We start from the raw sequence: 25,341 nt of genomic DNA, 5'->3' as shown, positions 1-25,341 counted from the left end.
AGCTTAACATCCCCAGATGGGTTTTTCCTAGGGTTGAAATTGAGATTTGGGGTGAGAAGAGTTTGGCTTTTCCTCTGCAGTATTTCTGTTTCCTTGGTTCAATATTTAAAAGCATCCAGACATCTAGGATTGGCTGCACAAAATTGAGACTGTCCTTCTATACTGCTATCAGCCTTCAAAGCCAGAAGGAATGTGAATGGTTACCATATGTGGGCATTAGAAAGGAAGGATTTTCAGTGTATATTCTCCATTCATCATCTGCAACCATCTGTAGACATTGCTCCCCATTGCTACCTCTCACCAAATTTAAGTGCTCCAATAACATTAGAATCAGGGCATTTCCACCTTGTGACTGATCATGCACTACTGCAGTGTGATGCTAATTTGGATGAAGCAAGGTTTTGCTCATGAAATCAGTCTGATTCAAACCTAAAAGCAAGGACTCAAAGCATCTTATTTTCTGAGCAATAATAAGTTAGGAGTTACAGGCACAAAAATGCAAAGAGCTGAAGCTGTGAGAGTTGGCATGCTCACCTGAAGATGAATGATAAAGCATAAAGGGCAATGGACTGGACTTTGTGGGATTGTCACACATAAAAGGCAGATCTTCTACTAGGCATACATTAAAAATGATCACGGGGAAGAAAGCCACTGACAGCAGTTATATATATTGAAGGGACACTTCTACAAAAACTCAGTGAAAGTATAACTAAGTATGATCAACAGCTTCAAAAGCAATCCTGAGAGGGAAACATCAAGGGCAAGTATAGAACAGAGGCACCAAGATTTGGCCAGGCAGAGGTCATGAGGGACCCCAGCAGTCAACTTCAAGAATCCAGGACAGAATTGAAGACAATACCGGTGCATTGATTTTAGACCATGTTGAGCAATTCTATAAAAAGAGGGGCAGAAGACTGTAGTGAGACATGAAGGTCAAAAGATCTTTTGCAAGGCTGCCTCTTTTTTATATACTAAAGCTCTCTTTTTTGGGTCTGTTTTTTCCACTTGAGAATGAACTGGCCAGATCCACTGAGCATTTCTCACTTACTTTGGATAATGATTCTATAGTCTACACTAGGGGTTGCCAAACGTTTCTGGATCTGTGGCTACGTTCACAAAACAAATAAACTGTTGTGGGCATCACATGCCTACCACAGCCAAGCACACGCCACAACCTATTCTATTGGGTGAAACCAAATGCCTCTTTCATGCCTAAATGCACCCACAGGTGCCATGAAAGGCCTCTGTAGGCACATGTTGGTGCCACGCCAGCAACTCATTATCTGCTACAAAATATCTTTAATTCCAGAGCAAAGTTTTCTAAGCTTGAGGTCCATGGGTTGGTTATATTTAGCCTAGTCAAGCATTAATCATGGTCTAAGCTAAATAGGAGAAGCTCTTCAAATCTCTGCTGCATAAAACAAATTATTCCTGTTTGCATTTTTGTCATTGTTCTTTGAATGTCTTTCCACTTGAATGCATTTTTCTTGAAAATTGGTGACCAAAACACTGCACTGTGTTACAGATGTGGCCTCATGAGGGTCTTGTACAAGGCAGCCAATGTTTCTTTATCCGTAGCAGAAATGCCTCGTCTAATGCTTCCAGGAATTAAATCTGCCATCTGTGTAATTTTGTCGGCCAATAGTCATCTTGTGATTAACCCGCTGTTTCCCATACTTCTGGTAACTGAGACATATTAGCTCTTGACTTAAAAACCACAGACATGCACTATTGTGTTGGGCAGGAAAAAATCGAGTGGGTTTTTCAGACAAAACCACCCTTTATTGCTCCACCTCTGAGCCACTACAGCAAGAAAACTACATGAGCTCAAAACACTGACAGTGAAACCACAGCACCACTGGTATGAAATGGTTTCATTTTTTTATATAGCAAGAAATCGGAAGAGCCGCCCTCTGTGATACTTCAAGAGTCTCTGATCTGAACCTGCATGTTAGTTGAAAGAGGCCTTGAAGAAATACCTCATGGAAAGTTCAGGAGTGACTTGCCCGCTAGGGTGGAGCTGCAGCAATAGTCTCCTGGCAAGTTGCTGCCGCTTAGTGGGAGGGGAGAAGAGGGGCAGCTGTATGGGCACACGGGTAAGAACACTGGATTAGTTCCACTGGTGTGTCTGCACAGCTCCAACCCTGCTGCCAACACACCCTTTCCAATAAGCAGCAGTGATGCCTCTGCCAGGAGGCTTCTGCTGCGATTCAATAATAATAATAATAATAATAATAATAATAATAATAATAATAATAATAATTTATTATTTATACCCCGCCCATCTGGCTGGGCCTCACCAGCCACTCTGGGCGGCTTCCATAGAAACCAAAAATACAGTAAAATATCACACGTTAAAAACTTCCCTGCCTTAAGATATCTTCTGAATGTCAGGTAGTTGTTTATCGCTTCGACATCTGCTGGAAGGGCGTTCCACAGGGCGGGCACCACTACCGAGAAGGCCCTTTGCCTGGTTCCCTGTAGCTTTGCTTCTCGCAATGAGGGAACTGCCAGAAGGCCCTCGGCACTGGACCTCAGCGTCCGGTCAGAATGATGGGGGTGGAGACGCTCCTTCAGGTATACTGGACTGAGGCCGTTTAGGGCTTTAAAGGTCAGCACCAACACTTTGAATTGTGCTCGGAAACGTACTGGGAGCCAGCGTAGGTCTTTCAAGACTGGTGTTATATGGTCTCGGTGGCCGCTCCCAGTCACAACACTGGGGAAACTGATACTGGTTAAGGTAAAATAGTCAGCTGTACAGTCAATCACCTCTATCTACAGTGGTACCTCGGGTTAAGTACTTAATTCGTTCCAGAGGTCCGTTCTTAACCTGAAGCACCACTTTAGCTAATGGGGCTTCTTGCTGCCGCCGCGCCGCCAGAGCACGATTTCTGTTCTCATCCTGAAGCAAAGTTCTTAACCTGAAGCACTATTTCTGGGTTAGCGGAGTCTGTAACCTGAAGCGTATGTAACCTGAGGTACCACTGTACATTTTAAAAGTAAAAACAACATGAACATCTGTAACCAGGTACATGCCTGATTGAGAGGATGCTGTGGACTGACTAGTCCCAGTCCCACTGAGCCCAGCCTAGATCAGGTTCTGGCATGAGAGTGTTTGCCCCTGCCTCTCTCTGGGGGTTCATTTGGGGGCCCCAGCACTTGGACCCTGAGGTCAGCCTCTAACTGCACCTGCACACTGCTCAAAAGTGGGCTTAAATGTTCAATTAATGTGTTTCTTGTGGGACGCCAGCAGGTGCCACACTAGAGCTCCTGGCACAGTTTGAAGATTACTGGTTAGAATTATGTTCCCAGGCCCATTTTATCCTCTGTTGTGTCTAGTTGATGATTTTCCAGCCAATAACATATGCTATTTTTGTGGTGTTGTTTTCAAATGAAGGAAGACGGGTGGGACGTTGTCTTGGACTCAGAACCCTGTGGAACATTTGTTCAGACACAATAAAGGGAACTTGTGGGAAAATTAATACTCCTTTTCCTGAGGTATTAGCTGCCATGTGAAGAGTACTGATAAAGGACAATTGGGAGTGGTGAGGGATGAAGTGTAGACCTCAGCAACTCCTCTGGCTATTGAATGAAATGCGTGACCTTTGAATTGGATGGAGTTCAGAGACGCTAGCTAGGTCTGTTCTAAATTTACTTTCTATTCTATATTTATGCATACATTGTTGATACTTCACTGTTTTACTTTGAAATTTTAATTTATTTTCTTGAATTTTATGGTTCTTTGTGGTGCACATTTATTGGTTTGTGTGTGTTCCTTTGCTTTGAAATTTTAATTTGTTTTTTTGAATGTTATGGGTCTTTCTTCTGTATGTTTAATAATTATTGTATGTTCCATCTGTGCACTGCTTAGAGATTGCTTATCTTAAGTGACATATAACCTACACATAAATAACATAATATAAAATATAAATAAATAAACTGGAGTGAAATGTCCCTTGAGTTCAGACCTGGTTTGCCTTACCATGTCAATAAGCCTCCAGTACTGCTGCTGTCACCCTATTCCTTTCTCACGCAAACTTCCTTCACAGGGATGGAGCAGCAGAGATTGTGGGAACAGGTGAAGGGGCCTCCTCTAGGCCCTGAGACAGCAGCCTCCTGAGCACCGGGAACTATGGAGCATGCCCTCTCCATGGCTCCGGGTGCCTGGGACAACGTTGCAGCAGTATGCTAGGACCTAATGGAGATTCTGTCTCTCACAAAGCTTCCCTTCCTGATTTATTACCACCAAGTTTAGACGAAAGGGAAAGGATTACAGAAACGTGGAGATGTTCAAACTGTTGTGCTCCTGTTGATGTAACAGGGGCAGTGCCAACTCTAGGGTGTGTTTTTTTTGGTGGAGGTGCTCAGGCAAAATACCGTAAATGGGCTTTCCTTCCTTGGTGGAGACCACTGTATTTGTCCATCACCTGAGCTGAGCCAGAGTGTTCCAGAGCTGGGCATTCAAAACAAAACCATTAACCCAGCAAAGTTCCAGAGGGGACTAAGAGACTTACCGGTATATACTTACCACTGGCTCCTCTTCCAACAACGGGGAGCCAAACAGGCTGGACTTCCCAGCAGGTTCACTGCTGTTTTTGCTTTTGAGGCTTTGTGCACATGAGAAAGGAGAGAACTGAGGATCAAGGCTGAGTTTGGGATGCAGTTGGTTATTGGAGGGATCAGGTGAAGCATCTATTACATGGGGCTCTTTGGACTGCTCTGAGTTGTAGTGGGGTTGTCTGGGGTCCTTTGTAGAGTCGCAGACCTCTTCCTTCAAAAACTCTGGGTCTGTTGAGATCCTGATGACAATCACCCTCTTTCCACCAACCTCGTCATTTATTATTTTTCTCTAGGATAAATCCTCTTCATCTCCTGGAGAGAGAGGGCCAGGTATAGGCTAGGAGAGGGGGGGGCATAATATTTTCACATAATTGTAATGATACTACTTTCTCCTAAGCTCAGTTTGAGCCAAGCTGAGGAAGTTCGCTCAATACCAACACCCCCCTCTGTTTTAATAGTCATTTATTTTTAACTTGCTTGATTTTTGTATGTTTGTTGTAATTGCACATTTATATCAGCAGAAAAAGGCTAATGGTCAAGCGTCTTAATAAGGAAATGCATTAATTATATATGAATTTCTTGACTTCAAATATCACTTTTGCTGTAATTGCCTTCTGAGAACTAATGGCACCAGTTCTTTTGTCTGCCGCTATGTATGTCGTGAAATACTAAATAAATCATCACATGCAAATATACACTTTTTAAACCTGCTGTTCTTTTCCTGGGCTTGAAATGTCCTGGGCAAAAATGAATTTCCACCGGTAATATCATCCAGTGATACACATAAAATAAATGGCAGGCAGTTTGACCTGTGGCGTGTTTTTATAATCAGCAGGTCAATGGGATGCTTCCTCTCTGAGAGAATAATTGTGACTGACGTATCTAATAAATGGTGAAATAGGATCTGCTAAGGTAGTATATTTAGTGCGAGGCTGCCTTTGGTTCTCTAAAAGCTTCTGTCATTCTCTTCTCCTTGTCTGTATGAAACAGATGTTTTGCCCATAATGTCCCTAAGGGGATCAGGGTGTACTGATAGTTTTTGGTAAGGCTGATTAAAAAAAGGAGTATGTCAGTACATCTGAGACGGTTCATTTGAGGAGGGAACGCCTATGACAGGCCTGTTGCTAAGGTTCATACACTCACCGAAAGCACCCACCCCTCTAGCAAAGGTGTGCGTGTGGGGAAAACAAATGCTTGCACACTCCCACCATACCTACACCATAATGTGGAATACAACTATATGTGGTCCCTCCTTGAAAAAAAATGCAAGTATTGCCTGAACTATCTGGGCATATAGCTGTTTCCCACAGTAAGTTGTAGGTTTGGTGGGAGCACATGAGCATTCTTGTGTTTCTCTCCATGCTAAGGGCTCATCTAGACTTATTTTTGTGGCATGCTTTCCAGACACAGGTCTGAGGTTTCCAGGTTCGTGTCTGGGCAGGTTATTTATTTTTTATCCTGCTGCTTTCCCTGGGGAAAAACCCGCTGTTTACCGCTAAACACAACAAATGTCAATCTGCGGAAAGCCCAGTTGCCGTTTGCATACGCTTCAACATTTCTCTGATGAAAGTAGTGGTATCCTTTGTTGTTGTTGTTGTTTAGTCGTTTAGTCGTGTCCGACTCTTCATGACCCCATGAACCAGGTATCCTATTTAATTATTATTATTATTATTATTATTATTATTATTATTTTATTTTACTTATACCCCACCCATATGACTGGTTTGCCCCAGCCCCTCTGGGCAGCTTCCAACATAATAAAACATTAAACATTCAGAAACTTCCCTATACATGGCTGCCTTCAGGTATCTTCTAAAGGTTGCATAGTTACTTATCTCCTTGGCTCAGCGGGTCACATAACTCCATACCCTCTCTGATGAAAATAGGGATGTCCTAAGGGGGACGTTCTGGGATCAAATCAGAAACCCAGACAGCTTCTGTAAATCCGGGACTGTCCCTGGAAAATAGGGACACTTGGAGGGTCTGTTTTGTTCTGATGCAGCCAGTTTTCCCAGGAAAAGTGGTGGGACAAAAAAATCACCACTCAGACACAGAACTTGGAAAGTGAGGACTGGTGCCTGGACAGCACAGTGCAAAAGGAAGTCTAGATGAGCCCCCAAAGAAAAGACGCTTGAGGTGAGCATGTGAGCAAGACTTGGGTAATGAGGTTTCTGACAGCTGCCACTCACACAGCCTGAAATGCCTCAGGCTACAAGGTTGTCACAGCACACACAACTGCTGCAAGTAATGTCTGGATAGACATCCCAAAAGCTTTGGCTGAGCTGGTATTGATACCATTAGTCTCGATAGTGGTAGCTGGAGAATTGTTTGCAATAATCTCTGTGGGAAAGTGCCGTAGACCCATTTGAACATGAATGGCAGTGACAGCAAATCAGGGTTATGTTGACTGCTGTGCTGGGGCAGTTCTTCCAAAGATGAAGTCATACAGTCATTTCAGAGGCATTATGAGAGTGCACTGGAGTGTTATATTATGACATGTGGGTGAGCTTCACAATAATAGAACTCTTTGGATTGCCTATAACCTTAGTCTTCTATTTCCAAATATACCTTGCTTTGCCCTCTTATGCTGCCTTTAGTGAAACTTCCTTTATGTTTCCATCTCTCTTGGAGAAATTTGGATCTATATACTGCCTGCCTGATGGCAGAAAATCACTGCTGCATCAATATTTTGCAGCTATTGTCTATTTATTTAACTCTTTTATTTAACAAAATGCACATGCTGCTTAATTGTAACCACTACTTTATATAGAACTGTGTTCCTGATTATAAAATGCTTTAGACTTTCCCAACATCTACCGTGATTGCTACCCAAATATGCTTTGTACCTTTAAATAAGTGGTTGTGTGTGGCTGTTTCGATTGCCTCCAACTCCAAGGAACTATTTGCAAGAAGAGGCTTTTGCTCCGCCCTTTGGTCTTTCTTGTCCCATTCTAATTGTTTGCTTCCATGGAAGCAGTGTCATAGCTGTCAACTTTTCCCTTTTCTTGTGAGGAATCCAATTTGGAATAAGGGAATTTCCCTTAAAAAAAGGGAAACGTTGACAGCTATGAGCGGTGTTAGAAACTGAGATATGAAAGCTAGGAGCTACATGGCACCTTATACCTAGGTTATGAGTGCAACAACGGAATGTCTAGGCACACTTTCTTATAATAGAATACAAAGCTGAAAATGAATGAACTGCAGCTAAAATATTATGTTCATTTTTCACAAGGTCTAGTCCTTCTCCTGCTTACCCCCCTAATATTCTCAAGAGGGTTTCTTTTCCAGTCTTCAGGGAGTAGCTGGAAGTGGGGAGGCAGAAAAAGGTCCTTCTTTCCTTCCACTCTGCAGTTTTACTCTGAAATCTTAGGCGCAGTACTGTGCCCAGACCTCAGAAACTGCTCGCGTTAATGAAATTCCTTGTTGCAAAATGTGCCTAGAACAATGGGAGTTTCAAATGCTGCTGGGAAGTACCTAAGGAATCTGACAAATTATATGGATATCGCAGTGGAAGTCAGATCTGGTATCTAGGGCTCCACCTTTCTTCCCGATTCCTATGCCCTTAAAATGTGTGTGACAGGTAGCCATTCAATAACTCTAGATTTACACATCCCAAGCACTGGAAGAGTGCACCTGTTGGATGTTTGTTGGTCTTGCAGCTGTTTAGGCACAGAGCCTCCGTCAGGGAGAAAATGTGGCAGTCTTAACTAGACTAGTGTCATTGGCTTGAGTTAAGCATTGAGCAAAATAAGTTTAATGCATTATTTGGTGGTTATACTAGTTTAGACTTCTGGCACAAACTGTAAAATTTGATTTGTAAATCTGAAAATGCCTCATTGTTTCAGCTGTGCTGGAATGGAACAACTTTGGCATACCCTTCAACATCTGTCAGAGGAAAATAGGTACACTTGTTTTACATTAAGTGAACAGACCATTCATAGCATGGTAGTGATCAAGCCAAGTGAGAGAACTTCCTCGATGGGGCCTGGCAGTAGGCCCCGTTAAATCATTTTTTGGCACATTAACTTCAAAATATGCATTCCCCTTCAAAATATGCACTACAACCCCAAAAAAAATTTCTTCACATTTAGACGTCGTAAACGTTTGTACAGTGTTCCTGTAATATTAATATTTTTAAAATGTTAAAATCCAACACACTAGTGCTATTATCTATTACCTGGCAACAAGATAATATAGTTTTGTGCTAAGCTTAAGCTCCAGGTATTTGGTCCAAAATTCGGTTCACAAAAGCAAATTATCTGCACCAGCCCAATGCAGATGTAACACTAGCCCTATTCAGGCATTCAGGGAAAAAAAATTGTGGGGTGGGTGATGGATGTGGGATATAGTGTAGATGGGGCCTCAGCCCCAAACCAGTATTCCCATCATTCCTGGCTTCATGCTGCCCCACGTTGAGTGGGGAAGACTGAGGGAGGAGTCTTATTCAGCTGAATATGCTCATAATTCTCCCTGTGATGGGAAACCCCGTGGAATCAGAGCTCCTGGTGATGGGAAAGATTCTAAGCACATTTCCCCAAATGCTTGGAAAGTCTTGCTTCAGACCACCTGGTTTGATGCAAGGTTGGGCCAGTGGGGAAGGGGGCTTGAGGGCAGGACTGCCCCGCACAGGCCTGTGCTTCTTCCATACTCTATCCCACCCCCCACCCCCACCCCGCTATTTGAAACCTTGAGGTTATCTCTAAAATAATTGCTAAAGGTTTGGAGCAGGCTTTGAAACCCACCTCCACACCTCTTTCTCCCACTGATGTTAAACATAGTCTGCCAACCAGCTTGAAACCCCAATTTGAATTCCATTTATTAGCTAGCGTTAGTTAAGCCTTGTTATCAGAGATTTTAACCATGGTTAATGCCAAGGAGGGAAAGGAGAAAGAAATTTGGCCAGAGATGTAAGGAGGGTGGGGGGGTGCAAGCCCCACAATGCACTGCTGATCACTTAAGTCATACCTGCGAGGTTAGCAGTTAGGTTTGCAACTGGCCATAGCGGGAATCAAAAAGTACTCTTTTTTTTTTAAGAATAGGTAAAGTTGGGAGGGTATGCCATGTATGTCTTGCTACAAAACTAAGGCAATTAGTTATTCCGTTTTTCCTTCTTGGAGCTATTCAGCATGTTCAGAAAAATCCTGTGATGCAGCTCTTTTTGAACTGTACTACTTCAGAATGCAAATGGGAGATTGTTTTTGAATGCCTGTAGGCACTGCCATTTCCTTTCTATCCATCACACAATTCCTAGCTTTTATTAGCAAAGGCCTGACTATTACACTGCCAGTCATGTGCTCCCGTCTGCTCTAGTCTGTGACTGCTACAAACCTCCGCTGACTGAGTGGCAATTTTGACACCCATGCTGCAGGCTGGCCACCCAAAGTACGCAATTTATTTAGGTATTTATTTTATTTCTAGCGCATTTATATCCTGCCTTTCCTCTAAGGAAAGTGCAATGTGCATGGTTCTCCCTCTCCTCATTTTATCCTCACAGCAACATTTAACCTGAGAGATGGGGACTGGCCCAAGGGACATGCAGTGAGCTTTATGGCTGAGCTGAACCCTGGTCTGCCAGGTCAAACACTCTTAACCACTACAATATAGGGAATTTTGCAACAAAATGATCAACTTGTTTGTTAAAAAAAAATAGTAATAGGAGTGTAAAAGAAAGGATCTGCCTCTCTTTTCAATATTACAGTTTAGTTTAATAATTGCACCTTTAAAAAGACTGGCTAGGTTTTCTCCTTTGAGAAATGCGTCGTTCTTATTCCCCTTTTCAGTTCTAGGATAGATGTCCTTGACATGCTAATGATCCATACCTGCTTATTATTTAATATGAATTGCACCAATTTTGCCTGCCAAGGCATTGAAAGAACATTCAGATTTGCTAGTCTAGGCTATGATGGATGCAGTTATGATTTCAGTCTTTTTTCACAGTCCATCAGCTGAACAATGCACTTTGGCAACAGATATTTAGAGCAGCTCCCCCCCCCCCCGTCACCTTACTCCACTTATGACCTGCGTGGCTGTTTTCAGAGAGGGAAAAGTAACCAACAACGGGTGTCAATTTAGAGAAATATATATTCTGCCTGCTGGTAAACTTCCCAAAGCGTGGTCCTTGTGTAAATAAACTACTTTGACCACAGGCACTGCCTTATTAACTTGAAAACAATGGTGTGGCGGTACACTGTGTATAATACAGCACAGTTACAATTATTACTTTAAAAATAATTACAATATCCTTCAGGCTCTTACGCCACTTGCAGCGCATGTATACTTTTGCACACACAGTACCCAGCAGGCACCACCAACACTAGAGGCCCGAAGACACATTGGCCCCCTCAATCTTGAGGCAGACCTGCACACATCACATGGGTGTGGCATTGCCGGTCCAGTGGGCAGCTCCTCCAGAGTGATTGGCCTCCTCCGTTGTGCATGGTGCATGATGCACGATGCATGTCATATCACACACTTGCAATGGGCCCTCTCAATTTGGGGGCAACCTGGCGCCTCTGGTACCCGCGATGTTTGTCAGGGATCTTCTTGCAAATCTGTCTTGGAATAGAAGTGAAGTGAAGAGCAGCCTCTCCCATCCTGCTGCCCTCTAGATATTTTAGACTGCAAGCCGCATCAGCCTCAGTCAGAAGGACATTTCCCCACTGGGCTCCTCAGACTTAGAGTTGGCCTGGACTGTATGTGAATGTATAATTGCAGCCTCCATTTTCAAATCTTTGCACAAAGTTCTGATGTTGAGAATATGACTGGAGCATCGGGGGCTGGACCTTTAGTGGGACACTGCCCCACTAATCTCCATCTGCCGTCAGCCACTCTCCATTTCCCTTGACTAGTCCAACTAGTCCAAGGAGTGACACTGCCTGTCAGGTCCCTGACCCTTAGCCTCAAGGCTCATCCACAGTAATTTCCCTCTGCACTTTCTAGGCACAGGTCCACACTTTTCTGGTCCATGTCCTAGCACTTGCCCCACCAAAAAAACCCCATTCTTTAATGCTCTCAGGAATCCACAGAAAACCCATGTTGCTGTTTGTTCCAATTCAGCACTAAAGAATGGTTTTTCTTGGGAAAAGTGGTCAGAAACAGCCGAGGAAAGTGCAGGGCTGTATCTAGAAAGTGCAAGGGGGCCAAGTGTGGACGAGCCCTCGGTGTGGTGACTGAGGAAGATAAGGGTAGAACTAGAACTTGTTAGCACCACTTGCAAGTAGCTCTGGCTTTGCCTATGGTTGGCCTCTGTGCCTTCTGTCCTACTAGTCCCAGTGGAGGCAACTTCAGAAATCCACTTTCCTTTGGAAAGTCCAAATAATGACCTTAATGTTTCCCTTTCTCTTGTTATAAATTAGGTCAAAAATAAAACAAAAGCAAAGCCAAGTAATTTTGGTACTTGAGGTGGGAAATCCAAATAGCCCTTCTCCTGATAAATAGCTGATGATTTAACAGTCTTAATTGGCTGCCTGAGGTTGCCCCCTCAAGACTGTCTCAATCTATGGCCAGAAATGAAAGATGTTCTCCTTTGCACTCAATTTCACCTCTCTTTTTTCCCTTTTCCTTTTTGCAAAAAGCAGTGTGTTATTCTGTTCTTAAGAGGTTAAATCTCTGCCTGGTCTGTCAGGGCTCCTAAGTTGGTTGCTTATTTCCTTCAGTCCAAACAGAAAATAAGCATTAGGCCAGGCAACCAAAGTGGAAAAATTGTGGAGTGAATAAACAATTCCAAGACGTCGTGTTCCCTTCACAGAGTAATGCATGTTGGTCAATAGAAGGGGTTTTGTGTTCTGCTCAGCATCTTTCCAGATATTGAGTCCCCAAAGGATATTGGGATGATTTCTCCTACATCTATAATGAAATCACCTCAGAGATAGAATGTGGCAGTTCTTTAATATTGCAAAAGAATTTCTAAGCCCTCTCTGCACTCTGCATTATCCCCTGGGGCCTACAAGTAGGCAGCCTTCATTGTTAGCTCCCACAATTCTTTGTGAATCTGCAAGAACAGAAAACGAATTATTAAGAGAAAATGTAGCAAAGTCTTCTTAGAACACTCCAGCTCTTGTAATGGTATGGGCATGAAAGGGTAAAATGGCTGAGGTTTCCTGCAGCTGCTACTTCCATTCATCACCACCACTTGTTGCAAAGCAGCCCTTCAGAAGTTTTGGAGTACAACTCGCATGGTTGAGAAGCATATGTCACACCTGTTGTTCATAGGTTCAAAAGGGACATATGCTTAGATGCTTATTTATTTAACAAGATTTAAAATTGCTTATATCAATAACATTTCTCTAAGTGATTTACATAAAATGTTATAAAATATTCAGTAAAATAGCAGTAAAAAGCACCTTTAAAACAGGAAACATGGAAGCCACCCAGAGTGGCTGGGGCAACCAGTCAGATGGGCAGGGTACAAATAAAACTTTTCCTTTCTCCTCCTGTGAAGAGGCTGCATCCTAATGTTTTAATGTTGTATTTTAATCTTTTTTAAATTATATTTTAATCAACTTGCTTTTATTATTGGTTGTTAGCCGCCCTGAGCCCGGGCTTGGCTAGGGAGGGCGGGGTATAAATAAAATTTATTATTATTATTATTATTATTATTATTATTATTATTATTATTATTAAAGCAACAACAACAACACAGGTATACCTTGGTTTTCACACAGCTTAGTTCTCAAACGTTTTGGCTCCTGAATGCTGCAAACCTTGAAGTGACTGTTCTGGTTTGCAAACTATTTTTGGATGTCAACTATCCATTGCAGCTTCTGATTGAGTGCAGGAAACTCCAGCAGCCAATCAGAAGCCACGCCTTGGTTTTTGAATATTTTTGGAAGTTGAACTGACTTCCAGAACGGATTCCGTTTGAGAACCAAGGTATGACTGTTATAATAATAATGTAGCAAAATAAACATCTGGGCTGAAAGGAAAAATTCCAGCAGCGTTGAGGAATAACAAAAAGGTGTTTATTGCTACCGATAAAGGCTCAGTGGGATCACTCTCCGAAAGCTGAGCGAGCCCAAAAGGGTGGGGCCTGGTAATATACCGGTACATAGCTGTTATCTGTTAAAGCAATACATATGCACAAACTTCCTCCAATCTAAAGTTACAACACAATAATAATTATACCATGTATGGTATTTCTTTCATTACCTATTCATTGAGCAAGCGAACAAAGCACTCTCTCTCTAAGCAGTAGGCACGTCTCCCTTCATATGTAGGCACTTAGGAATGTGCTTACAACCTTGGGAGAAAAGCTGCTCCTAGCACAAGATAAGGCACAAGGCCTCTAGCCTGGCGTGTTAGCTGAGCTTACAGGTCTCTATGTGCGTCAATAATATTACTGCTACATTATCAAAATATAGATTTTAAACAACAAATATACACAATAAAATTACATATGTGGGTAGGCTTGCCTTTTCTTTTTTTTTAAGCAGGAGTCAGTAACCAAAGTTCCCTGGGTAGAGGATTTGACTGTTAAAACCAATGGGTAGGCAAACTAAGGCCCGGGGGCCAGATCCAGCCCAATCAGCTTCTCAATCCGGCCCGCAGACGGTTAGGGAATCGGCGTGTTTTTACATGAGTAGAATGTGTTCTTTTATTTAAAATGCATCTCTGGGTTATTTGTGGGGCCTGCCCGGTGTTTTTTCATGAGTAGAATGTGTGCTTTTATTTAAAATGCATCTCTGGGTTATTTGTGGGGCATAGGAATTTGTTCATTTTTTTCCTTCCAAAATATAGTCCAGCCCCCCACAAGTTCTGAGGGTCAGTGGACCGGCCCCCTGCTGAAAAAAGTTTGCTGATCCCTGGTTAAAGCACTCCACAAATTGTAGCTCTGTGAGGAGAACAGGGGTCTCCTAACAACTCTAAGCACCCTTAATAAACTACAGTGCCCAGGATTATTGAGAGGAAACCATGACTGTTTAAAGTGGCATGATACTGCTTTAAATGCATAGTGCAAGTTAGGGCCACACTGTGCAGTATTGGAACAAATTTACACCACCAGGTAGAAATATATTTAATTCCCAACACATCACCATTTCTGATTGATTAGTACAAGAAACATTTCTTCCAGAACATTGTCAGAGGAAAAGATAATAATAGAATTTCACATAGTGTAATTGAAGACCACTTGCTTGCTTGTCAATTATTTTCTTTACACTGGCTTTCAATGTGTCTATTCCGCAATATTTGCTGTGCTTCCAGCTGTGTGAAAACACTTTTTATATGTTCTGTTGAAAACAGTTTTTACACGTTCCACAGTTCATCCAGAAGGGGAATAGTACTTTGGTTAATACATTTACAGCCTGATTTTTATGCATGCTTATTCTGAAGTAGGTGTATATAAGATTGTGGTTTGCTTTTTTTTTTTTTTGTCCACAGGATTGCAGATTTAATTGGGTGAAGGTTAAAAGTGCAGCTTGGAAGGGTGTCAGGCTGTAACTTGAGCTGGTGTCTGGGACACAGTTTTAATGAGGATGGCACTTTTGTGAGGTATGTCTTTTGATCTGGGCAATATATTTGTTATTAATTTCAGACTGAAAACATTTCATGAGAACAACAAAGCATTATTGGCAAATCTGAGCTCCTGTAATATGTCTTTCCATTTAACCCACTGTAAACTGACTTCCAAAATCTCCCATTAAACCCAAGGACAGACATCCAAAACCCGTTTCTTGTTGAAATGCTGCCAAAATAACTCAGTTACATGACAGACTCCGTTTTTGCATTGTACCTTCTGAATGTGGCCCTTATTTGAGAGAGCAACGCAGCTTTCCAGAGACATTAATTTACCATGTGTGTGTGGCATACAAACTATTTTGATGATGAAAGGCCTTTGCGTAACTGCAGGGAGATCTAAAAGCTACTGTTTCTTTCTTTTTGAAAGGCAGGCTTTTGGATGTGGTGCCCCAGGCAACTAGATAAAATGTGTATCTTGAAATGGGTGGCATTGTTTGCTGCAGATGTTTTTGGTTATTTATTTGCTTTTTAGAATCTCACCTCAGTAAGAGTAGATGTGGGATTGGGTAGTTTCTATGGCTACCAAGAATACACAGTATTGCTAGAAAGATTTTTTTTTTTTTATTTCTGCTGGAATAGGCACAGTTTTAGCTTGTTTCAAATCACAGGATATAGGACAAAAGCTTGGAAAATCAGGTTCCTCTTGCCCTGTCTTTTAAATAATTGGGTTGCAGTAACAGCCCATGAGGAAGAAGCACATATTGCCTGCAAAAGTATAACGATCAGCATGTGGACAGTTCACACATAATGCTAAACTTTGGTTTAGTCAGTGGAGGATGTTCCTTTCGGGCAAATGAGGCCTGCATGCTGCTCTTCCTGGGGACATGCTAATCTTTTTATTCACATGCTAGGATGGGCCAGATTTGATGCCATTTGTGAAGCAAGTCCCAAGCAGCAGGCAGGCAAAGAACACACTGCTGAAGATCTTGTCAGTTCAAATTGATTTCAGAGCCCTGGAATTGAAGGAATGCGGTTAGTGCAAAAATTCAATCAGTCCAACTGAATTTTATTTGGCTCCTGAACAAAATGCCAACAGTCCTTTCGTCTGAAATCCACACTGGCAAATGGAGCACGAGGCCTTTCCGCCACTGGACGAGCAAGAGACGTGCTGTATACCTAAGTGCTTGTAAAGCTCTATAAACACAGTGCCAGCATAGAGGCGACTGCCTTTATCTCACAAATGTTGACATTAGCCATGTTTGCAGGTAGTGCTAAGCCAAAAATATTGTCTGAGACACACAAGTGGTCTGCACCTGCAGGCAGTCCCTTCACCCCTCCCTTTGTGTAAACAGCAAAACAAGCCCAAATAACCAGCCCTTAACTATAGCTTCCTGTTAGTATGCTTCAAAGCAAGCCAAGGACTCAGCTACATTAGTCAAAAAACAGTGCTCTGAATGTGTTATAAACATGCAACACCAAATGGCGTTGGAGAGCAAAGAAAATTCTAAGCAATTTTCCATAGTGTTTTTCTTTTGTTATAGCAATTTAATTTCTGGCTTATTTATAGTGGGTTTTTCCTTTGTGTAGATCCATCCCAAGACAAACAGTCCCACTTTAAACCATGGCTTCATATTCTGAGTTGTTTTGAACATTGACTAGTTTCTGGGTTAGTGCATATTAGGAAGTATGGTTGAGTACTCAACCCTGTGTACCGAGCACTTTATTCTGAGCTTTCTCAGACCAATTTTGTGCCGACTTTGAGTTATTGCATTTTACTGCTACTGGTTGTGTCTTGTGAACCAACAGACAGTATTATTACTATTTTGGTGAAAGTGGCTCTAGTCCTGCAGAACTAGCAACCTAAAGGTCATATTAATGATAGTCGTTTTTGTTTTTTTAAGTGTTAATTCTTAGTGTGCGCATGTGCATCTGAGTAGCCCCATATACAACTTTTCAGTAAATACTACAGTGGTACCTCGGATTACATACGCTTCAGGTTACATACGCTTCAGGTTACAGACTCCACTAACCCAGAAATAGTGCTTCAGGTTAAGAACTTTGCTTCAGGATGAGAACAGAAATCGTGCTTCAGCGGCGCGGTGGCAACAGGAGGCCCCATTAGCTAAAGTGGTGCTTAAGGTTAAGAACAGTTTCAGGCTAAGTACGGACCTCCGGAACGAATTAGGTACTTAACCCGAGGTACCACTGTACTATCTTCACTGCTACCTTGAATAGATTCAGGGTGCAGGCTGAACTGTTTGCCTTCCTGGGGATAGCATGAGAAAGTGGGGTGCAAACTAGACATAAAAGTGTAAGGAGAGAAGCAGAAAGAGGGGACACCACCTGGCAATGAAACACAGTGAGAGGCAGAGCATCAGTGATGGCAGGGGATATGAAGAACAGCACTCGTGAGCCTCTCATACCTGGCTGCCTCTCATACCTGGCTGCCTCTGCCTTTACCACTGTCACACTTACACAAACATACATGCACTAGCATCCCCCCAACAGTCTTGTGGCCATTTCGGTTCCATTATGGGAACTGCATTCAGTGAGGAGTTCATGTTATGCACCTTGTGGTGCCTATCAGGAACCATCGGGGCTGAAGCCAGATGTAGACAAGTGTATGTAGATTTTAGGGTTAGGAAGGTAAGAGGGACTAGAAAAGCAGACTAAAGCAAAGAAGGAAAGGGGGGCAGACATAGACAGGTGCAGCTTAATGACTAAGGACACACAGTGACAATATTTTAAGGTAAAATCAACCCTGCTGGTCATTATTATAGAACTGCCATCCACGCCCGGTTCCAGCAGAAGGGACTGTGAATGTATTTTTGAAACTAAGGGGCCAGCAAATGAAGTTTGTGGGTGTGAAAGGAATTACCCACTGTCTGCTCATAGCTGTCAGTGCAAGGGTGTATGGATGGATCTGAGGTGGCGACTTTCAGATGTCACTTTTTATTGCATTAACAAGTGATACGTAGAATGAACTTGCATTATAAACAAGGAACTTACAGGGTGGCATTCAGTGCTGCACTATTAAGAATGTTCCATCTGCACAAGCATTTCAGCAATCCCCCTCTCCTCCCTCAGGCACTGTTCTGGGTGTTCTTCTGACTGCCCCCCAAGCCAAATTCAATGGGAAATCCTTGTGCAGAGCTTTGACTAACAGAGCTTCCCAGGTGAATACCCCTCATAGTGTTGTATTTCACACAGTGTGCTCCACAAGCAATAATTGCATTTGTGAGAAGATCCAGCATATTGTGGATCTGTCCCCATGGAAGCCATTTTGTGCTCTTCCACACTCTCACAGCAGCCATTTTGTGACTGGTGCCCACGGCACTCTCTCAAAATTCCCAATGTGCCCTCTGGCCCCAAGAGGTTCGGAAAACCCTCGGATCCCATATATGTTAAAATATAGCAGGGGGGAAATATCTAACTGAGAAACATTCTTCCCTTTTCCTCCCCACTCCCAGCCCCCATAAAAAAACAAAAAAACTCTCCTGGAGCTACAACACGAAAGTAGCAGTAGGACAGGTCCTTGCAGAATTACAGAAAACCTTTGGCAAGCTGGGGACAATCCATGGCGGTTCCTTGCCTAACATTGAATGTAGGGGATAAAGTTGGAGCTTGAATCTTGTTAGAGACTTTTACTGTTTATACATTGTTTTGCAATTACTATTAATTTTGTTTCTTAAAATGTCAGACCTGCACCTGGGATAAGGCTGACAAAAAGTTCCAGCCGAGAGAATGCCAGCAAGCATGTTCTGATTTCTAATTTCACTTAGTTCACGAGACTAGAGACACGGTTATGATTCCTCCTCTTTGCTTGGGACTTTAACATGCAAGTCATATCTGCCCTTTGAGTTATGAATTCCGATGTGTTTATTCCCTACTTGGGCACTCCCCCCCTTTCCTTTTTTGTCAGTCAGCCACATAGACTTTGCAGTGGGGGGAATGGGGACCGACACCCATACTCACCCAAAGCTCAGCAGTGAATCTGAGCCATTGTCCTACCCCTTGCCAAGTCTGAAGTGCCTTTTGCCCTTCCTGGGGGAACTAATCACTCTGCACCCAGCTGTTGCTCAGAACAGACATGAATCACTGGGAGGAAGAGAGCTTTGAATGTAGGTCATCCCAGTTCAAAGGGAATAAATGAGCAAATGGAGATGCATTAATATGCCTGGTGTGTGTGTCTGCTGATAGCATGAGTGTAGGTACGATGAAAACACTTGCATATGTTAATAAGTTCCCAGCCCTTACACTAGGGCTCCGTTTGCCTTCAGATGTTGTGCACGCCAAAGCACAGACACAGACAACGTGTCATGGCCGGAGCTAATGCACAACAAGACTTGCGGGTCTAATAACCACAGAAGCCCCAATGTTTAATTGCAGATAACTCTAAAGGAGGAATTTGATCTCCCCAGTTTGTACAATTAATAAAGGACGAAGCTCAAATAAATTTCCTTTCAGGGCCTCACCTTTAAAAGATTCCGCTCCTTGGTGTACTCAGTGCCTGCCAAATCAACTCTTCTCCTCTGAATCTTACAGGCAGCGGCTGTTTTAGGCTCATCCAAGAGTGTCACCCTATATCCACTTGCCTGATTTGTGTCTCAGTAAGCAGGTGCAGAATTGCACCATTAAGGGATATGTATTTCTTAGTAAGTTATTATAACTTTTCTTTTTTAAGTGTGCTGAAGATGAGCCTTTTTGTTTTGAAGCAGGAGCAGCCATATAAGCTCAGATCCAGATTGTACTCCTGATCTAGATTGTGGCCCTGATTGTGGATACCCACCAGAAAACACCCTCCATAGGCTGCTCCCCCCCCCCCCCCAAGATGCTGCTTATAGCAAACAGGAGCTTTGGAGGCAAATGGGAGGGGAGTGGCATTTTTTTTTGGGGGGGGGGATAGGATCCCTAATCCAGATAAGAGGCATAATCCGCATTATAATCCTTTGTGTCTTTCCCTTCCATCCCTTTCCAAAGCGTACCTTTTAAACATTATGCTGCTTTATGCAACATACCCTTGCCCCACATTTCTATTCATATTGAGACTAGGTTGTAGGTCTTCCTAGGCAATCTGTTGTTTGCATATATATCCTACTCTTTCTCCAAGCTGCTCACGGTCCTCCCCCTTCTCCATTTTAACCTCACACCAACCCTGTGAGGTAGGCTGACTGTGGCTGGCTCCAGATCACCCAGAGAGCTTCATGCCTGAGTGGGGATTTGAATGCTGGTCTCCCAGGCCCTGTTCTAACACAGTTGCATACAGGCCAGTTGTTTTTCTTGTTTGAGGTTTTGCAGTCAGGTCCCACGGCTGTTCTAGTGAAACAGTAGCTGTGGCTTCCTTGCTGATTCTGCTAGCCTCTCTGGTTTTACAATGATCAGAATAAGAAGCGACTTCCCCAAATAAGTGCAGTATGGATGTGAACTACACACCTGCTGAGCGCTGATCACTGCTTCCACCTTCTGCAGTTCAGGTGGAGGGAAGCAGAAATGTGATTCTTAACACATGTTTGAGTTAAAACAGTCTGCTGTCCAAAATGTTACTTTTGGCTCTTTGGCTAACATTTTTATATCCTGCAGGAGTCTTGTGCTCAGCTGCTTCCTGCTGGGATTTCATTTTTGATGATGCTGTAATACTGGCAGGGGTCTGCTGCAGTTTTGTTCTGCATCCAGTATGCCCAGCCTAAGCTCTTAGTTATTCCATCCGTGTTCTTTTGCGTCTGTCTCATTTCTATGTGGCCAGATGTCATCAAGGAAATGTACAAACTGTGAAACTCGTCAAGAAAAGGGAAAAAGTGTATCCTCCTCGATTAATCTCTTTTTTCCTTTTCCTTTGCCCTTCATGCTACTGCTAATTTCTGAAGATGTGCTCTTAACTCTGTTCACCACCTTTCTTCAGTGTCAATTCATTTGTTGTTGTTTTTAGCATATCAAGACTGAAAACCGGTGTGCACTTACTTGGGAATAACCCCATTGACCTCAGTGGGAATTCTGAGGATCAAGATATATGCACCCATTTAAAAACTTAACAGGAAAGTCAAAGTTTTTTATTTTGTTAAAAAAGGATTAACAACACAGAAAAGCTGTAGAGGGATCAGAATCATGGAAATGCATACATACCAGGTTTCAGGGAGAAGCAAGGAGGATATAGCGGAAAGTATTTCATGCAGTTAGGATGACTGATCTTGTCATAATCCTTCACAGTTGTGAGAGTCCTGAGTTACTACAGATTATCTCCAGTTTGGAAACAAATTTCACTCTACTGCATAATTTCCCATCTAAAAGACAAATGGAGCTCTTCTATCTTTTGAGATATATTCTTATGCAGCCTAATGTGTTTTTATATACAATGTAATATACATCAATCTTCCTGCAGCTGTATAATGCATATATTATATACACAGAAAGTCTGTATAATGCTCAATATATTTTTTTAAAAAGGAAATACATTACGCTCTGTGACAAGTGTAGTAAATCACACTTGATTTGAATGTGGCCTTTTCAGACTTCCTTTGTATGCTATCCTTATAGCCTGATCATGTGACCTTTTTTTCCTTGGGAGAAAGTCCCATTGAATAGTGTGTGCACAAGTGCAATCTGAAGATGCAGTCCTATACACACACAATAATAATAAGAAGGACTGGTTGCATCTGGGGAAAGCAGAACCTTTGCTGTATGTGATTTAAACATATGCCTTTGGGAATTGGCATTTTTTCGGAGTAGAGTATTAGATTAAGTGCCTTGCGGCACCCCCATTTAAAATTTCCTTACCACTAATTATGAAATGATAATGCCTTAGCAGCATAAAAGGGCCCTAGTATTGAGAAGATCATCAAGTGCGTACATAGGGGGTAAGTGCTTTTGAATGTCTCTATAGTCAATTTAGACTGATCAGCTGGCCAGCACTAGAAGTATCTAATACAAGAGGTTTTTCTTTTCCTTATGCTCATGCATATAAACAAGCATTTGGCATTCTCTCTCAAGGAGGTCTAGTAACAGATGTGCAGAAGAGGGGGTTTCAGCAGGTGTAGCTTGCCATGAAAGTTGCACCTGCTTATATTTCTTCTTCTGGACAACTATTAAAGAGGCAGCAGGTATGTCCTCTTTTGACCATGTTATTCCTAGCCCTGCTGTCCCCTGAAGTATGACTATTTATACAGGCGCATCACTGATACTGATTTGGTTTAAAAAATAATAGAGAGTTATCATTCGCTAGGGTTCACCTAATGAGCCCCAATGGCGGAAAGGGGCGGGGGGGGGTTGCATGGGAGAAGAGGGGAAGAAAGTCCCATTGCACAAGCTGAAGTCCTTGTGCAGAGCTTCCACTGATGAGTCTCTCCCATAGTCTCCCACCAGCCTACCCCCTATATATTGGTTTCCTCAGAAAATGTGCAGAAGAGAATGATGTTCCCTGGGAGAAGTCCTTTTACTTCCACACTCCAGTGCAAGGTTTTCCAGCTTAGGTCACATTACCACAGCTTCCCTGCCAGTAATGTTTTTCAAGGCTAAGACTCTTAAATCTATTGTCTAGATGCAAATAGAACCTAGACAGCATCTTAAAAAGTAGAGACATCACCTTGCCAACAAAGGTCCGTATGGTTTTCACAGTAGTAATGTATGGAAGTGAGAGCTGGACCATAAAGAAGGCTGATCGCCAAAGAATTGATGCTTTTGAATTATGGTGCTGGAGGAGACTCTTGAGAGTCCCATGGACTGCAAGAAGGTCAAACCTATCCATTCTGAAGGAAATCAGCCCTGAGTGCTCACTGGAAGGACAGATCCTGAAGCTGAGGCTCCAAGACTTTGGCCACCTCATGAGAAGAGAAGACTCCCTGGAAAAGACCCTGATGTTGGGAAAGATTGTGGGCATAAGGAGAAGGGGACAACAGAGGACGAGATGGTTGGATAGTGTTCTCGAAGCTACCAGCGTGAGTCTGACCAAACTGCGGGAGGCAGTGGAAGACAGAAGTGCCTGGCGTGCTCTGGTCCATGGGGTCACGAAGAGTCGGACACGACTAAACAACAACAGATGCAAATAAATGCAGAAATTTCTCAGCTGTATAATCTCTCACATCAAAATTTGTTTAAAGTGTTGTATTTGTGCACAGTCTTGTTTTCTCTCTTTATATTTTCATATTTCAGAAATAGAAGTTCACATTTAAAGAGATTTAAAAGTCAGAAGCTAAGCTTCCTACTCTGTGCCTGGCCAAAGGTGCTTATGGTGGAAGGGGAGAGAGATCTGATGCTCTTTGAAGCAAGAATACATGTTGATTTGCAGACAGTCATCATTACATGCTATTAATACACCAGATGTCCTTAACATTTGTCTAAGAGGCTATGGTTAAAGCACACTTCATTTGTGTGGAAATGCATAATGGAGATTTTGCAGGTTTTCAGCAAGCAAGCAGCTGAAGTTTCTAATGGTGATTAATCCAGGCAGGTTAGCAGCGCAAGAAAAAACTCATCTGGTAGGTCCCTGTGACATAAAACCTAAGCAATGAAGATGAAGGGTTAATGAAAAATAAAGAACAGGACTACTAAAGTTAGTAAGCACATATGTAGAATAGAGCGGGGGGAAATAGTTTTTGAAATGATTAAAATAAGAGCAAAATGCTGTATGAGTACATGCTGCTAGATGAGAATTTCATAATCAGAGACTCTGTTTGTTGGTGGTTGTAGGGCTACGTGGCTGGTTCTTTTGGATGTTCTGAAATGGGGTTTTGTCCAATGGTGATGTGATGTTCTGGGAAAAAGAACAAGTCTGCAAATTATGAGATCATCCTCTGTGTGTGAAAGTACAAACAGTCTACTGGAGAAAATGTGGACCTCTCCATGGCACTTAACCAGTAATACAAGTAATTTCCCAAGATTGAATGAAAGTGTATTTTGCCAATGTCCCCTGCCAGGCTTCTATGTTCCTTTTTCCGTGTTGTGCCATATACACAGTCACTCAAGAAACGGGTGGGGTGGAGGGGCAGCTGGGACATCTACATTAGCTGAAACAGCTGGCTTGTCTTTTGGTCTCCATAGAAACACCTTTTATTTTCTGTTTTGGCAGGGATCATATTCTGAGGTAATTGAATTAATCAAATGCTATCTTTCTCAGAGCAAAGCAATTGTTTTGCAAAGCTAATATCTCTCTCTGTGTGTGCGTGCACACACACCTGTTTGATAGAGAGGAATACTGCAGAAGTATAGACTGTGATTTCTTTGTTTCATGAAAAGGATGCTGACAGGGCACAGTGCCCATGTTTCATGTCCTTTATATCTATCAAGAGATGTACTAAAAATCATAGCAATAGCTTTTTAAAGCCCTTGCAAAAGCTCCCCCCCCCCCCTTTTCAGCTTATATAAATGTCTAGATGGAAGCTGGTATCAGTATCAGTATTCTGTAACATCTGTTCTACAATGGTCTTTTTTTGCACTAGAGGTCATTGGCAAGGAGCTTTCGAATGACAAGCAAAATAATATTTTACACTAACTTTAATTAAAGGATTTCAAATGGCTTTTAAAATTCACACTAATTAGGCCTGACAAAGATTCCTAAAAAGCAGGTAATTACTGTTGTAATAACTTAAAAGTATGCAAGCATTTTTTCTAAGCTGTTCCTAGAAGCCTACAGCTTTTACAAATGATAAAAGGAGGAGGAATACATGTACTTTTCACATGGTAGAAGAGAGGCTTAGAAGCCTTCTCCAAATGTTCATAAAAACAAAAATGTAAACATTTTCCTCTTAAGATTCCTAATCAATAAGCACTTCAAGCAGACCAGCCTGACCATGTTAACGATTGCCTTGGATCAATGGAAAATAGATATTTTCCAACAAAGATGGACATGTTCCCTGAAGCTTTTCCATTGCTGCCATGAACCCCCCATTGCAATTTCTGATTCTTCCCGGAGCTGCAAAGGGCAAAAATTATGTAGAATGTAAAGCAATAAGGCCTGTGGGGAAAGTTATGTTGTGCAAAATGGGTTTTCATACCTGCTCTAATTGTCTCATAGCCATAAACATTTGCTGTGTGCTAGGCGTCACATAGCGTACTGTGAATTTTTTATACTGTTGGAAGAAACATGACTTTTCATAAGTAGAGTAGTCATGGTCACTAGCTGTAGCAAAAGAAAAGGGCAGTCACAACATTGTTCTTGTACAAGGACTGAATTTAGATTCAGCTGAAGCATCGGCTCATGGAGAAAATGCTGAAAAAAATAGTATGTTTTACCACTGCTACAGTCACAGAAACAACACAGTAGAAAAATAGTCAAATGGCTGTGTGCCTTTGTTGTGCACTTTGTTGTACACTTTCTCATCATTTTGGCTGCAATCC

The 25,341-nt window shown here is 42.4% G+C and overlaps 2 protein-coding genes across 3 annotated transcripts in view; one reads left to right on the top strand and one right to left on the bottom strand.

Moving 5' to 3' along the window:
• The window catches only part of GALNT16 (polypeptide N-acetylgalactosaminyltransferase 16), a 142,712-nt gene that overhangs the window by 34,639 nt on the left and 82,732 nt on the right, over nucleotides 1-25,341 (top strand). The gene's annotated exons all lie outside the window — the stretch shown is intronic.
• SLC10A1 (solute carrier family 10 member 1) overlaps nucleotides 2,780-25,341 on the bottom strand; it is a 322,488-nt gene continuing 299,926 nt past the window's right edge. The window contains 1 exon segment of the mRNA XM_083754080.1: nucleotides 2,780-2,973. The gene's annotated coding sequence lies outside the window, so the exon portion shown is untranslated.

The sequence above is a fragment of the Podarcis gaigeae genome (genome assembly GCF_964106915.1).
Source record: "Podarcis gaigeae genome assembly, chromosome: 1".
Taxonomy (NCBI): domain Eukaryota; kingdom Metazoa; phylum Chordata; class Lepidosauria; order Squamata; family Lacertidae; genus Podarcis; species Podarcis gaigeae.
Note: the sequence above shows the minus strand (reverse complement) of the source record. Positions and strands in the feature narration are given on the sequence as shown.